The following is a 16,710-nucleotide window of genomic DNA, read 5'->3' as shown; positions in this document are numbered from 1 at the left end:
CTGGGAATTGCTGTACAAAACTGAAGTATAATGGGCTGTAAACAAATAATCTTTCTGCTTGCTTCAGTGGTCTTTAGATGAGGTCCTAAGAGCTTTACCCTGCCAATCCTTCCCAGCCTGGAAAGGCTCATTAAAGCACGAGGACAGGCTGGGGGCTCATAGCACTTTCTACTGGGTAAAAAACCAGTCTGAGATCATAGAGGGCTGTTTATAATCATTACTTTCCCTGTCACCATTTATACTGTAGATATGATTTTAGAGAACAGTGCAGTCTTTTCTATTAAGAAAAGGATAAAATGGGTGAATTCATTATGAGAGGTATGTGTTCTTGTATAGCTCTGCCTGGGTATGATTGCCATTCACTTTATACAGTTGTAGATGATTACAAGAGTCATTAAGCAGCATAAAATCATGCATGCTGGCTAATTAATGTGGAATTTATTCTCCTTTTAGTTACTTTTGTTATGCCTGTTGAACTCCGCTGGTATCAGTAAAGGTAACATCAGTAAAGACTGTAGTAAAACTGATGTAAGTGAAGGAAGTTGGGCTCAGCAAGTTTAATGAATAATAAAACTCTAAGAAATAGAAAAAGAAAATCAAGCTCCCAGCTACATCCATGTATTTATTGTAATTGTACATCATTACTATCATTCACGCAATTTTCCTCAACATTAGCGTTCAAGTGACGCTTAGTAAGATTCCAGGGTTTGGTAGAAAAGTAATGAACATGTTCAGAGCAGTGTGAACAGGGATATAATCCCCAAAGAGTTCAAGCTGAGGCTCCCAAAGTTTCTATTCTTTCTTTACTGCCACCACAAAACCACTCTAGTTTTTACAAAGCATCTTCCCAAACCTTCCTGCCAGGTGCCAAGCATTAACACCTACACCACCTCTTATCAGGTGCCTTCAGCATTTGTGTGGTCAGCAGTTCTGCCCATTTAGATCTCAAGCCTGACTTGGGCCACCATAACTCAATTTAAACAGATATATATATATACACACACACGAGTAAGATATTAAAAGTGATAAAGTTTGCAAGTCTATATTCCAATATCAAAAATTAATGCAAACATTTCTTTGATTCACTTCCTCTTTCTTCCCACACATTTTCTCTTAAACCACATTTTCCAGACTTGGCTTAAATAAACGATTTTTAGCTCTTCCAAGAGTGACATCATGCTGTGCCATGTGAAGCTGAGCTAGCTCTGTCATGTCAGATTATGTGACATGACATAACAATTTGATAGGCAAACCTGATATGACACCACAACTTGAAGAGATCCACTTTTCTTCAACCATGAACTAGTGTCAAACTTTCTGCAAGGGATATGCATTAAAAAAAATTATCTTTTTTTAACTGAAGTCTTAGCCCTTGACCTTTTAGTAATGGTTTGAGATGATCAGGGCCAGACACCTGCCATGACTGCCTTGTATATTTTGACAACAATTTTTCTGATGACAGCAGGAAGCTGTTGCCAGACTGAAAACTAACCTGCTCTTTAGAGAAATGGAGAAAGTGCTTCAGAAGTGCACAATATACTGCTTGTGTTATACAAGCTTGTACTAACAGCCTTAATGATTATTAGAACTGGACAAAAATGGCTTTTATCTATAGATTTTCATAATCTTAGAACAAAGTAACAATTTTGATAAGAGTAAAAATTTCTGACATTTCCTTGAGAAGTGTAAATTCTTCACAGAAAAATAAATAATCAAAAAATCATTTTTGTTTTTATATTCCCACCTCTCTGAAACCATTTTCTAGATATATTCATGGTGGTTTAATTCAGATATTCACTAAGAGTTAGACCCAGCAATTAGGCAGTAATGCAGGACTATTCCTGATGGACTCCATGATAACCACAGCAATACATAACTCCAAAAACATTGGTACACTAAGGAAAATTTAAGTGGAAATGCATAGAATGAGCTGATCCATTTTATTCACCCTCCTAGCAGCATTAGCTGCAAGAACAGTTTACCCAGCCCATACACTTGTTCATACATCATAGCTCCAAAATTGTATTTTGGCCAAGGAGCTGCCTGAAGTTTATTATAAGCTGCAAATGGATTCTGTTTAATTGGTCTAAAAGTGTTTCTTATTTATTCTCTCAATTTTTATGTTTAATATGAGTTATCTAACTTTAATCTCTGCAAATCACTTATGAGATTTTAAAAAAATCAATTTTTCTTCATCCCCAGTAGTCAATGCTATTATTTTACCTCAGCTGGCAATTTTGTCAATGAGGCTTGAACCATCATAGATCCCTGCTTATTTCATAAGATAAATGGCACAAATTTGTCTCACTGGAACATCTGCACTATCAAGCAGTACCTAAGAGCATCCTGCACATACCACCTGGCACACAACACGTTATTCCCTAAATTCTGCAGCAGGATCTTATAACAGGCCTGGCTCCCCAGGACACAAGCATTGACCAGTTAAGCTTGCATCACTGCAGGATTTCTTGTTGGTATCAACCTGGACTTTCATTAAACAGAACAATGTTGTTAATTTTTCCCACATATATCTCATTTATGACAATAATAAAAGTCTTCAAGTCTGCCTTGCTCATAGGCTGTGGCATAGGTTGGATATTATACAATTTAATGTGTCACTACACTGAATTTAATAGGTAGAATCATTACAAAATAACTATTAATCATGAACCCAAGCATCCCTGCTGTCTGTATTTGTTTTTCTCAGGACAGACGATGTAGCAGATAGTTTCAGCACCAGAGAGACAAGACTCTGCAAAATCTCCATCAGTTCGGGTTCCCCTGCATTCGTTACATGCTAAGGACAACAACAAATAACCGTGGAAACAGCTCAGAAAGGGCTGCTAACATGGAAGGGCCACAAACAGCTGCTCCCATGTGGCTTCTCTCTTCTGCAGCCAATGAACTGAGGAAAACTATTTTCCACGTGGACCTTGGAGATGTTCATGACATCCAAGTTTTGTTCCAGTGTCTTCAACTAACAACATCTGGAGCCACTCACAGTGACTGCTGAGCAGTTTCCCCCTCGCTCCTCGCATCTCCCCCATCTTCCCATCCCCTTTATGTCCAGTTATGAGCTTTTGCAGCAGTCACATCATTTGCAGTGCTGCTGAGGCCTAGCTCCTTGCACGGAGCCCAGCCCAGCCTGCAGGCTGCCATCAGCCAGCCACCACTAGGCAAGCACAGGTGCTCTCCAGAAACACACTGCATCATCTTGGTTTATTAGCGTAATTACCCTGCTGCAAAACTTCTCTTTACAAGCCATGGCTTGGGCATTTAACACCAGATGAGTCCGCTGCCTCGTTTGATGGGTCAAATACTGCGTGGTGACTCAGACTCACTGAGTCATCGGGAGCTGTATCACGCTGTCAGCTGGTGGCCTGGAAGAAACACCTTATATAAGATGGAAATTTTACTTCATTAAGTAACCTACACATCATAATTGGTCATTTTATTTTATTCATTGGAGCCCTCTTGGTCACCTGGTCTGGTGCTGGACAAAGTTTCTGTAACCAGAGTAATTGCATCCTCCTGAAACAAATATTGCAGGGCCATTCCTAATGCCCAAAGCAGTGTATCTGTACGTGACCAAGGGTATCTTTTAGCCGCTTAATTAACTCAAAGCTACTTTTCAGACTATTTAGTTGCTCTTGGAGGAATTTCCAGTGCTGTGAGATTATCCAAAGTAACAATAAAAAATGTTGTTTCTACTTTCGGAAGCAAATCCCCAGGCAGACAGGCAGCTGCCTGCATGTTTTTGCCTCTGTCTGAGCATAATGAGGGCACACTGATCATCAGCAGGAGCTTACACAAGAGCTTGCTGTCCTCATGACACTGTAAAACCCTAAGCCAGACCAGATAGAAAAAAAATATAATCACATTTCGAATGAAACCTTTGCTTGCTCTGGTGGACAGCCTCATCTCCTGCACTTTGGAATTCAGAAATAAATAAAGCTTCCTTCGTGTCAAAGCTATCTGGATTGACCACACTCTCCATCCTACAACAGGCCCTGACCTCCTTCAGCCCTCAGCCTCCCATAACAGCTCCAGGGAAGGGAAGCAGGAGGAATTGTGCTGCTTTCCCCAAGGGCAAGTAGATGCCTACTTCATCCCTCATGTCTGCAGCTTATAAAAGAGAAAGGCCACAGGCACAAAGCTCTGCCAACCCAAAACTTATCTCTTCTGTCCCCATTGGCACTGTTTGTGCCCAGAGGGACCAAAATCATCTCAGGAGCTTCTGCTCCTCACTCAGCAATGGCACTCCAACAGCTTGGAGCTGGGTTTGGGGCTTTCATCATTAATCCAAATACATGGTGCCAGCAATTTTCTGTCTTTAACTGCCTAGAACTGTTGATATTAGTATAACGATCTTGTTTATATATTTATGAACCATTAATAAATCATTAAATGCTAATTATATTTCCTTTATTTTTCTTCCATTAGAGCTGCTCCCCTTGCTGCTCTTTATTGACATGAATATTTCCAACCCACAAGCACATTCAAAATAACTATTCCATAAAGAATGTCTCTTAAATCATTTACAACTAACAAATGCTCTTAGCAATGTTAGCAGACAGGATCCGTTTATTCAAACGCTGCAAGAGGAGTCATTAATCTAGAATACACAGCACAATAATATTACCAGCAAGTGGCATGTTGTGGGTCAGAAGAGATGCTGGTTGCAGCCTTATCAAGGACCAACCAGGAAGACCCTATCTTGTGTTATTAAGTATTTATAGACAGCCAGAGCTGCTGGTTCTCTAGGTTTTTACTGGTTTCTAGACATGCAGTTTTAAAACTTCCAAAATACTTATGACAGCCTCACGGCTTCAGAAATGGTGTTCCAGCAGCCACTGTTCTTACCAGAGGACTGGTGCTTCAGCATTTCTTCAGGGCAGTTTCCTATTTCCTCTACACATAAACTTTTGTTGGCAGTAACAACACAAAATTTTGCCTTAGTTGATCAGATATGATGCTGTAATTCGTTTTGATTGCCAGTTTATCTAAGTTGATGAAAACACTGAAAATGTTTCAAGCTGATTTTTGCAAGGACAGTTGTCATTTTGTAATTGAGCCCTTCCTAATATTTCATAATGAAAGAATCTAATGAAAAAATAATTTAATATTCCACTCCATTTTTCAAGAACTAATAAGACTACATCACATATTATAAAATTATATTTTATTTCAGGAAAAATATATGTCTAGTCTCATAAATCTAAATGTAAACTGAAATACAAACTATGTAACACTTTCACTGCTAGAGTACACATTTCTTTCTCAAATTTCAAGAACTATGAAGACTTCTTTAATTTATGAGACAAGCTCTTGAGTGTCAATACTTACTAGTCTGTTGGTGCTTTGCATAGGATCTCCAAACATAAAGCTATAACAGCTATTCGAAACTGAAACATGAGACTTTTTTCTTGCATTGTCATCTAATACAAATCCATAGTCTTCCATATTCACTCACTGCAAAACGACTATTTTCATCACAACTCTTTATATCCAAATAAAAATATAACTTCTCTAAGAAACTAGAAAGAAGTCACAAAGAATCAGAAACTCCGTATCAAAAAATATGAAATCATTACGTAACATGAAATAGCTACTGAGCACGGGACAGAGCAGATGCATATATTTTGGTGTTCATATCTCATAGCACAATATTAGTAACATTTAAATCAACCACAGCCCTAAGTTGGAGAAGTTTCTCTGTCTTATCAAAGCTCAGGAGTCTCTCAGAATAGACTCATCTAACTTTAAAAATCTAGATTTTTCATAAATTTGGAGTCAGAACGCTGGAGAAAAGCTAAACATTCTCAGCTTCGTGGTGAATATAAATTGACTAGGGAGGGTTAAAAAAAAAAAAAGACATGCACACCCAGGAGACCTCTTGCCACACAGCAGGAATGCCTCTAGGTACCAGCCGTGCACTAAGATGTCCCCAGCCACACACACTTGCTGTAAATAAAGTTAATAGGGCTCTAGAAGGAAGGCAGGAGCCATTGCCATAGATCCAGCAGCAGCCATGCAATAGTCGCCATAAAGACAAGTACAGATAGGTGTTTGTTATGTGAATAAAATCCAGGAGCAATTAACTAAATCCAAAGCTTTCAAGCTAAAATTTTCCTAAGCCTAAAAGTTCATTGTTGTTACTAGTACTAATTAATATTTGCTACTATAAATGCCAATCTCTTCCACTACACCTGGTCTACTCACTTGAAGAAAAAGATTCGGGCAGATTCTCCCAGAAACCAGTTGATTCTGTTCCATTACAGATTTCTGCTGCTTTTCCTTTTTCCTGAAGCATATTATATTGGAGGATAACTGGAGAAAAAAAAAAAAAGTGTAATCTTATCATTGTTTGAGTTTACATCCTGTAAACACAAGCTGAAATGCCATCAGCAATAATGAGGCCACGTGTCCTCACTTGTGCTGGGATGCTGGGGCCAATAGCCTACAATTAGAAGGCAATGAAGCCAAGCAGCTGGGATCCCTCTCTAGAGAAAGGGTAATCGACAAAGTAATCGGGAGAGGAGCACAGGCCCTCAGCCTCTGGAGACGACTCCTGGCGGCTGTGAGAGAAAGATATCCCCATAAGGAAGATATTGTATATCAAATAGGCAAGTGGACCACTATAGATAAAGGTCTCCAGCATCTGCGGGAATTAGCTGTGCGGGAGATGATTTATAGTGATTTGGACAATGCCCAGACACCTCAAGACCCCGATGAAGTCCAGTGCACAACATCCATGTGGCGTAAATTTGTGCGGAGTGCACCACCAGCACATGCCAGTACCCTGGCATCAATTAACTGGGATGAGGGGAGGGGACCAACATTGTATGATATGTCCTGCCAGCTTCAAAAATATGAAGACAATCTCTCTGCTCCGCTACAGTCCAGTGTCTCAGCTGTGGAGAAACTGTCTAAAGGACTTGACAAGCTCGTGGAACGAGTGGAACGAGCATATTCCCCCTCATTTAGACAGAGTGATACTTCAGCCACTAAGAATCAGCATTCGCGCGCTCAAGAGAGAGAGTACCCAAGACGTACACCACGTGGCACCTTGTGGTTTTTTCTGCGTGACCATGGGGAAGATATGAGGAAATGGGATGGTGTACCTACTTCAACCCTAGCTGCTCGGGTACGTGAACTGAAAGGAAATACAGCAGCAAGAAGAGGGGTTCCTAAGAGAAATGCTGCTCCAGTTTCCATGGGGCAGTACCCCAGAGGCAGTAGAAGAGCTGATGTTATTCTTGACCCTGATGAAGAGACCTCTACCTCTCATTTGCAAGAATTAAGTGGCAGACGCTCCAGCCAGGACTAGAGGGGCCCTGCCTCTGGCCAGGTAGAGGAGAGGGATAACCGGATTTATTGGACTGTGTGGATCCGATGGCCTGGAACATCAGAACCACAAGAATACAAAGCTTTAGTGGACACTGGCGCACAATGTACCATAATGCCATCAGGCTACCAAGGGACAGAACTCACCTGTATCTCCGGAGTGACAGGGGGATCCCAACAACTATCTGTACTGGAAGCTGAAGTGAGTCTAACTGGGAATGAGTGGCAAAAGCATCCCATTGTGACTGGCCCAGAGGCTCCATGTATCCTTGGCATAGACTATCTCAAGAGAGGGTACTTCAAGGATCCAAAAGGATACCGGTGGGCTTTTGGCATAGCTGCTTTGAGCACAGAAAAGATTAGGCAGCTGTCTACCTTGCCTGGCCTTTCAGAAGACCCTTCTGTTGTAGGATTGCTGAAGGTTGAAGAACAACAGGTACCAATTGCTACTACAACGGTGCACCGACGGCAATATCGCACCAACCGAGACTCCCTGATTCCCATCCATGAGTTGATTCACCGACTGGAGAGTCAGGGAGTAATCAGCAAGACTCGCTCACCCTTTAATAGTCCTATATGGCCAGTACGAAAGTCTAATGGCGAGTGGAGGCTAACAGTGGACTACCGCGGCCTGAATGAAGTCACGCCACCACTGAGTGCTGCAGTGCCGGACATGCTGGAACTTCAGTACGAACTAGAGTCAAAGGCAGCCAAGTGGTATGCCACAATTGATATTGCTAATGCATTTTTCTCCATCCCTTTGGCAGCAGCATGTAGGCCGCAGTTTGCTTTCACTTGGAGGGGCATCCAATACACCTGGAATCGGCTGCCCCAGGGGTGGAAACACAGCCCTACCATTTGCCATGGACTGATCCAGTCTGCACTGGAGCAAGGGGGAGCCCCTGAGCACCTTCAGTACATTGACGACATCCTCGTGTGGGGCAACACAGCAGAAGAAGTTTTCGAGAAAGGGAAGAAAATAATCCAAATTCTCCTGAAAGCTGGTTTTGCCATTAAACAGAGCAAGGTCAAGGGGCCTGCACAGGAAATCCAGTTCTTGGGGGTAAAATGGCAGGATGGACGTCGCCATATTCCAATGGATGTGATCAATAAAATAACAGCAATGTCTCCGCCAACTAGCAAAAAAGAAACGCAAGCTTTCCTAGGCCTCGTGGGATTCTGGAGAATGCATGTGCCAGGCTATAGTCAGCTTGTGAATCCTCTATATCGAGTGACTCGAAAGAGAAACTATTTCGAGTGGGGCCCTGAGCAACAACAGGCATTTGAACAAATCAAACAAGAAATAGCTCGTGCAGTAGCCCTTGGGCCTGTCCGTACTGGACCAGCTGTGCAAAATATACTGTACACTGCAGCGGGGGAGCATGGCCTCACCTGGAGCCTTTGGCAGAAAACCCCAGAAGAAACTCGAGGCCGACCTCTGGGCTTCTGGAGTCGGGGCTATCGAGGATCAGAAGCCAATTACACCCCAACTGAAAAAGAAATACTTACAGCATATGAGGGTGTTCGAGCTGCTTCAGAAGTTGTGGGTACAGAGGCACAGCTCCTCTTGGCACCACGGTTACCTGTGTTACATTGGATGTTCAAAGAGAAAATTCCCACTACACACCATGCAACTGATGCTACATGGAGTAAGTGGATAGCACTAATTACACAGCGGGCTCGAATGGGAAAACCCAATCGCCCAGGAATCCTGGAAGAGATTATGGACTGGCCGGAAGGTAGAGATTTCGGAGTACCAACAGAAGAGGTAACCCGTGCTGAAGAGGCACCACCATACAATGAGTTGCCAGAGGACAGAAAGCAGTATGCGTTGTTTACTGACGGATCCTGCCGTGTGATAGGGAGTCATCGGAAATGGAAAGCTGCTGTGTGGAATCCCATACGACGAGTTGCGGAGGCCATGGAAGGGGAAGGTGAGTCGAGTCAGTATGCAGAAGTAAAAGCCATACAACTAGCCCTAGATATCGCCGAAAGAGAAAATTGGCCAGTATTGTATCTTTATACTGACTCATGGATGGTGGCAAATGCTCTGTGGGGGTGGCTGCAGCAATGGAAAGAGAGCAACTGGCAGCGCAGAGGTAAACCTATCTGGGCTGCTACCCTGTGGCAAGATATTGCTGCCCGGGTAGGAAACCTGGATGTTAAAGTACGTCATGTAGATGCCCACATGCCCAAGAGTCGCGCTACTGTAGAACATCGGAACAACGAAGAAGTGGATCGAGCTTCGAAAATTGAAGTGGCTCAGGTGGACCTAGACTGGGAACGTAAGGGTGAGCTGTTTGTAGCTCGATGGGCCCATGAAACATCAGGACATCTGGGGAGGGATGCCACTTACAGATGGGCTCGTGATCGAGGGGTGGACTTGACCATTGAAGCCATCACACAGGTTACCCATGAGTGTGAGACCTGTGCTGCAATCAAGAAAGCCATGAAGGTAAAATCTCCCTGGAACAGGGGGAGATGGCTAGGGTTTCAATATGGTGAGGCCTGGCAAATTGACTATATTGGACCACTTCCAAAAACCCGCCAAGGCAAACGGTACATACTTACCATGGTAGAAGCAACTACTGGGTGGTTGGAAACATACCCTGTAAACCATGCCACGGCCCGAAATACTATCTTGGGCCTGGAAAGACAAGTATTGTGGCGTCATGGTACACCAGAGAGAATTGAGTCTGACAATGGGACTCATTTCCGAAACAATCTTGTTACCTCCTGGGCAAAGAGGCATGGTATTGAGTGGGTATACCACATCCCTTATCACCCACAAGCCTCTGGGAAGGTTGAGAGGTACAATGGACTGTTAAAGACTATGTTACGAGCATTAGGTGCTGGGACATGGAAACAATGGGACACAAATCTACCAGAAGCCACTTGGCTAGTTAACAATAGGGGGTCTGACAGCCGTGCTGGTCCTGCCGAAACAAAACCCCTACACACTGTGAAAGGAGCTAAAGTTCCCGTAGTGCATGTAGGAAGGTGGATGGGGAAGGCAGTGTGGGTTGCTCCTGCCTCGGGAAAAGGCAAACCCACTCGTGGGATTGTCTTCGCCCAAGGACCAGGGTATACCTGGTGGGTCATGCAAAGGAATGGGGATATCAAGTGTGTGCCTCAAGGAGATTTGACACTGAGAGAAAACTAATCTGTAATCTAAGTTATATGTTGTAGGAAGATGCTGTAGGATCAACGACAGGTCAACGTTGCAAGGAGCCGGGCAGTGCAACAAGAACTTGAGCTAAGCTGGTGCTCGCGTCCAGACATCCAACTCCACCTGCCTTGAGTGGCCACTTTGGCAGATGAAGACCTAATCATCAACAGTTCTTATGAACGTTTTCCAAGAAAGACCTATGGAATGAGAAGATACACCTGCCTATTAATCTTGTCCTATTAAATCCTTGTCCTGTTAAAGGACAAGGAATAATGATGAGGATGCTTGTATGCTAAAGTATGGGGATCTGAGTGTGACACAAATGTTATGGAATAAGGGGTGGAGGTTGTATTGGGTCTGGCTGGAATGTTAACTTTCCCGGCAGCAGCCCATACAGTGCCGTACTCTGTACTTGTAGCTGGAACAGCAGTGTTATCACACCAGTGTTGTGTCTGCTGCTGAGCAGCAGTGGCACAGTATTAGGCCTTTCTCTAACCCTCCTAGGGGGTGGGCAAAAGGTGAGGAGAGAAACATCACTAGGGCAGCTGGCCTAAACCAATCAAAGGGATATTCCATACCATGTGATGTCACACTCAGCAATAAAAGGTGGAAACAGGAAGAAGAGGGGAGGGGTGGGCTCTCGTTTGGAAGACGTCGGTCCTCCTCTCGAACACCGGCTGCGTGCGTTGAGGCCTTGCTTCAAGGACGTGGTCAATCATCGCTCATTTGTGGGAAGTAGAGAGTAATTTCTTTCCTCTGCACTTCCATATAGCCTTCATTTATTTTGTTTGTTTGTTTTCCTCCCTTCTTTTTATTTTCCTTTTTTTTCCCCTCCCTTTCCCCTTTCCCTTTTTATTTTCCCCTTAGTTAAATTGTTAGTTCATGGTAGTCTTTATTTAACTATTATAATTATTTCCCTTTAATTAAATTATCCTTATCTCAACCCGTGAGTTGTTCTTCGCTTTACTTCTCCCCCTCCTCATCTAAAGGAGGGGGAGTGAGAGAGCGGTTGTGGGGTTTAGCTGCCCAGTACGGTAAAACCACCACAACAGAATTTCACAAAGAGCTGTTTAACATGTAGATTACCCTGCACTGAGACATAAAACATTTCACACCTTTCAGAGCTGCTGATTGCAGATACCAAGACAAGAATCGTGCAAATGAAACAAGCTAATGTCCTGCTGAACTGTGGATCTACAGCATGTTTAATTTAAAATGAAATCTGTAGCCAGCAAAGAATAGAAACTGTAACTTTTAGTTCTATACATAATTTATAACAACCTTAAGGCACTTGCAGCATCTGAAATTAAATAGGAAATGAAATTATTCCCTGAAGGTGTTGGGGTTGATGTTAGAAATGCATTTAAAAATAAGTACACAAATAGTTCATACCATTATTGTGCATATTACTCAGCATCTCTCATTACGGGTCCCTCACCACATTTCTCAAGATATTACCTTAAGCCTCCCGAGTGCAGTGCCTCCAGCACGCTCCCAGCTACCCCTCAGAGAGGCATTCTTGGTGCGGCAAATTGTTTCTCCTGACGTAAATCTATACAAAGCACACTAGGGCTTTATGGCTGCTGAGGGCTTGCTTAAAGTATTTATTTATTTTAAGTGCAGAAACTAAATCTGCTATAATTGTAGGCTAAAAATGAAGGTATCCCCTTTCCATTGAGCCCTGCCTCAGATAACCCTCACACGCGTTTAGGAAATACATTGATACATGTTGATATCCTTCAATGCCTACCTGAACCAAGAAAGTTATTAAAAAAAAAAAAAAAGACAAGAAAGAATTGGAATAAACTCAAAGCACTGGGACACAGGCTGTAAATTGGCCCCATTTTCCAATGGGGGCACCCCAAGAAAAACTCATTTAAAAGTAAAATCATTTACCACATAGCTTTTTGCTTGGCTTCTGAACTTCAAGCATGTGCTGCTGGCTCACATCAAGCCTTTCACCCACCAGACCTCCCCCCCATGTCCATCTCTGCATGGATGCTCTCAGTGAATTCTCTGCCCAGTCTGTGCTTACACCCAGGATTGCCCTGACCCACATGCAGCACCTTGGACTTGCCGACCCTCATTACGTTCACATGGGCCTAGTTCATCCACATCCCTTCAGATCTCTTCCATTCCTTCTGTTGTGCCAACTGCACCACATAGCTTGGTGTCATCTGCAAATTTGCTGAGGGTGCACTCGATCCCATGGCCTACATCACTGATAAAGATATTTAACAACACCAGTCCCAGAACAGACCCCTGAGGGACACCACTCATTACCGGCCTCCTCTGGGACATGGAGCCATTGACTCTATGTGCAACCTTCAGGCTAATTCCTTATCCACTGAATGGTCCTCCATTCAAATCCATCTCTCCACGATTTGGAGACCAGGATGTCATGTGAGACCGTGTCAAGGTCCTGCAGAAGTCCAAGTAGATGACATCAGCCCATCATCCCTTGTCAACTGACGCAGTCACTCCACCACAGAAGGCCACCATTTTGCATTGTATAATTCAGCATTACTGCCTGCTGCAGTTTCTCACTTCCAGTTCTCAGCACCACACTCATCTGCCTCAGTTACAGTTCTTAGCAGCTATCGTCGCCAGGGAAAGAACAGCTTATGAACAGTGGAATACAAGTCATTTATCATTAATTATAAAGCTAACTGAAGAATCAATATCATCATATTGACATATTATGTTGTTAGAAGAATCACGAAACCACGGTGTAAGCAACGAGCGCAACTAATCATTTTAAAAGTTGCCTGATCAAATGCTTCATCTTTTCAGACAAAAGCATCTGAATTAAAATGGACAATCTGTTTTGAAAGAAAGCAGCTCCCACCGCTAGAAAGGAGGAAGGGAGCCATGAGATGTGGCAGGCACTGCATCAAGGCAGCTGGTCCAGGAGGGCAGATCAAGACCTGGCATCCCCAAAACAAACCAAGCAACAACCACTGCCATCCCTTTCATGACACTAAGCCCCTTCCACTGAAACACGTAATGTCTACAGGGCAGATATGGAGGGAGGGATGCCTCCATATAGAGGTAGACAACACCCTACATAAGCAGGATGGGTCTTGCAGCCCACCTCCCAGCAGAGCCCCTTCTCAACTTGAGTCCTACATATGTCAAGGCAAGACTTGCTCTGTTCGGAAGAGAAAAAAATAGGACAGTAAAAAAAATCCCTCAGATAGGAGAAAGGTCTCTGTTCTGGAAGTAGAATTTAAAGACTTCCTTTATCTAGGGGTTTTGTCTCTCATGGAGCCTCAATTTGTTCTTCCTTGATTGTTTTCTAACTTTTTCAATTATCTTGGGGTGCATCAATTTGTTTCCAAAGTCAGACATTAATTTAAAACAACATTTTTAGCAATCCTACTTGTTTCTTTCTGAAGGTCTTTTTAATGGCATAAGCATCTGCATAGCCCATCAATCTTGCCTCCCTGATATCTTGAGAGCTATCTCTGTCATTATATAAGGGCTGCTTCAAGAGCATTTATTAATTCAAAAGATTCAGATATCTCATTATGCATTACCTGGAGAGTATCTTGCTGACTTGGGACACATATTTAAAGTTTCGCTACAAATGTCTCCAATTTTATCTTTATTCCTACTGTTTTCCTCATGCATATACACCAAAAATATACACAGCAATACCAGAAACCCCCGGGAGTACTCCCAATAATTGTAAATAATAGTGATTAACAGTAATATCATTGTACTGGGCAAAGTAACACACTTAAGGAGAGAAATACGGAAAGGAATATTTCACTTAAAAAGCCACAATGCAACCAATGTAAGAGATGAGTAAAGCACTCAGACACCTGAACACATTGATGTTAGATGGGCAACACCCATAAGGGACAAAAGATGTTTCAGATGTTTCTTTGCTCCATTCTGACCCCCCTATAAAGCACTTTGTGCCCTATTAGCGATTTCAGATATGATTGAAATGAAACACTACAGCTTGCTTTGGGATGGTTCATCAATGTGCCAGCCTCCAGGCCAAAACCCTGGGCAGATTCTCCTACCAAAAATTAGAAAACCAGCCCCAATAGGTGGGATCAAGGCACACCCCTGCTCACAGAGGAGCCCTGCCAACACTCACGCTCTATCTGGATACATACCCAGGAGCATTCCACTACATACCCAAACCTCTCACAAAGCAATAAATGGGAAGTTTCCTGAATACCAGGGCGCTTTATTCACTTTCATCATTGCTAGCAAAACTCAAGTGATACTACTTCATTTAATCCTAAATCCAAATCTGATTGCTGAAATTATTGAAGATGTGCTTCTGATGCATGAACCTTGTGAATCTTATCTACATTTTCGGGTTTTTCTTATCGCAAAAGATAATTAAGGACCATTAGGAAATACCATGTTTTCCATCACAATCACACAGAAAATATTACTGATAATAAGCAAAACAGGAAAATATTTGCTGCTTGGTTTCCCTCATTGGTTAGTCCACAAAGGTTGATAATTGGAGTCAAAAATGAAAGATAACATTTAAGATTTGGTTGCCATTGTATTGTTATTAAAGACAGCAGGTTCTATCTGATCAGCTATACTCAGCCACATTTTGTGATTCCAAACAAAGTTCATAAAAATGAGTCAACTTCACAATTTTGTCAAGATCTGCTCCAGTTATTTATTTGAGTGATGGCTATCACAATAACCCAATTTAAGAATCCTTTGCTAGCATCCCTGTGAAGGCCATTATGCATCTAAGACAGAATGCTTGTATCAACAGTATAACAGAACTAAGATATAGGTTTTAAACCTATTTCATACTTGGTTACAAAGACAGCATTGGAAAATCCATGTTGTAGAAGAACTACAACGCTTAAAAAATAGTACATTTAAAATAACAATTTAGATCTACACACATTTTATTTAAATCAGTACTTCTTCGCTGTTTTGGTAAATGCAACGGCATCACTTTGCGAAGAGCTTGTAAAATAAGTATGTTAACCAAATGTATCGTATCATATTTCAGAAATACCAAAAAAAAAAAAAATGCTATAACTTACCTTCTCTGCACTAGGCCAAAAAGCTGTTATTGCTGTAAAGTGAAATGAACCCTGCACTTTTCATATCGCTACCATTTTTCAACTGTAAAATACCAACTTAGGGCTGGAAGAACAGAGTACAGCATCAGCCCTTCCTGCCTTTACATCAACTTTTCTTTCACCTGAAGGACCAATTGTTGGGCTTCCCTTTAATTTCTGACTGCATTAAAGAAATTTAATTAGGCAAAAATTGAAAGCTACTGAAAATGCAGATCCTTTCTTCTCCTCCGTTAATTTGCAGTTTTGCTTGCATTAATGCTAAATGATTACCAGTCTGTTTCATTTTATTGTCTAAATCATCACAGCGAGTTGTAATCAGCAACATTAGTAGCAGATTAATTCGAGCTAATTCAGGATCAAATTCTGCTTTCAATTACATCATGGCAAACTGAAGTAGCACCGCTGACAGCAGTGGAAGTTACCCTAAATGAGCCTCAGCAGAATGGAGATTGGGATCTTGCTGATTGCTGGGCAAAACCCTGTTACCCCTAGGCACGTGCTTAGCAGCTGGGAAACATGGAGCAAAAGAGGAGGCTCAGAGGTTCCCAATGAGCTGATTCTGTAGGAAAACGATCATCTGGATCTTCTGCAAAAGCAGAATCCTGCAGCAGATGCAGTTTGCTGATGGTGACCCCATCAATAAAAAACTACCTCTAGAAGCAGTTTTATGTTGCTGAGCTGCCTGAGCCTGCCCCTGGGGCAGTTTTTTTTTTGGGGTGGTGGGGGGTTCTCTTGCCACTGGCCAAAATACTGCTGCTAGAGCAGGGACTCAGCCCATGGGTTTTCTCCATGTAAAAAGCAGCTAAGGCTCAGACTTCTTCAGCTGTGAGCTGAAAATAGGGACCGCTGAAAGTTCACTCATTACAATGTATTTGTAATGGGGATGAGTCTTGAAACGTTATATTTTTATTTTAATTTAAAGCTACCTATATCCTTAAGAGGGGAAAAAAAAAAAGTCCCACAGCTGTTAGTGTTTGCATTATGTGAGCGTTTCCAGTAAGCACCACTTAAAGAAGCATTTTTAGCAGAAGTTGGTTTCCTGCCCAGAATATGGTAGTGCAGAAATCATACAAATCATTGTCAAGTGCATGCTTTTGTTCCCGTGAAAGCGCTCTG

General features: G+C 42.4%; 1 long non-coding RNA gene across 4 annotated transcripts in view; it reads right to left on the bottom strand.

Annotated features, from left to right (window-relative positions):
* Positions 1 to 15,834, bottom strand: part of LOC106020252 (uncharacterized) — a 120,239-nt gene extending 104,405 nt beyond the window's left edge. The window contains exons 1-2 of one of the 4 annotated variants that reach the window (XR_011811412.1): positions 15,556 to 15,834; positions 6,223 to 6,330 (exon numbers count right to left, since the gene is read on the bottom strand). This is a non-coding gene — a long non-coding RNA (uncharacterized lncRNA). The remainder of the gene's footprint in view (positions 1 to 6,222; positions 6,331 to 15,555) is intronic. The other 3 variants (XR_002406623.4, XR_002406622.4, XR_001195692.5) reach the window with 3 other exon arrangements.
* Between the last annotated feature and the right edge of the window lie 876 nt (positions 15,835 to 16,710).

This window comes from Anas platyrhynchos, chromosome 9, assembly GCF_047663525.1.
Source record: "Anas platyrhynchos isolate ZD024472 breed Pekin duck chromosome 9, IASCAAS_PekinDuck_T2T, whole genome shotgun sequence".
Lineage (NCBI taxonomy): Eukaryota > Metazoa > Chordata > Aves > Anseriformes > Anatidae > Anas > Anas platyrhynchos.
Note: the sequence above shows the minus strand (reverse complement) of the source record. Positions and strands in the feature narration are given on the sequence as shown.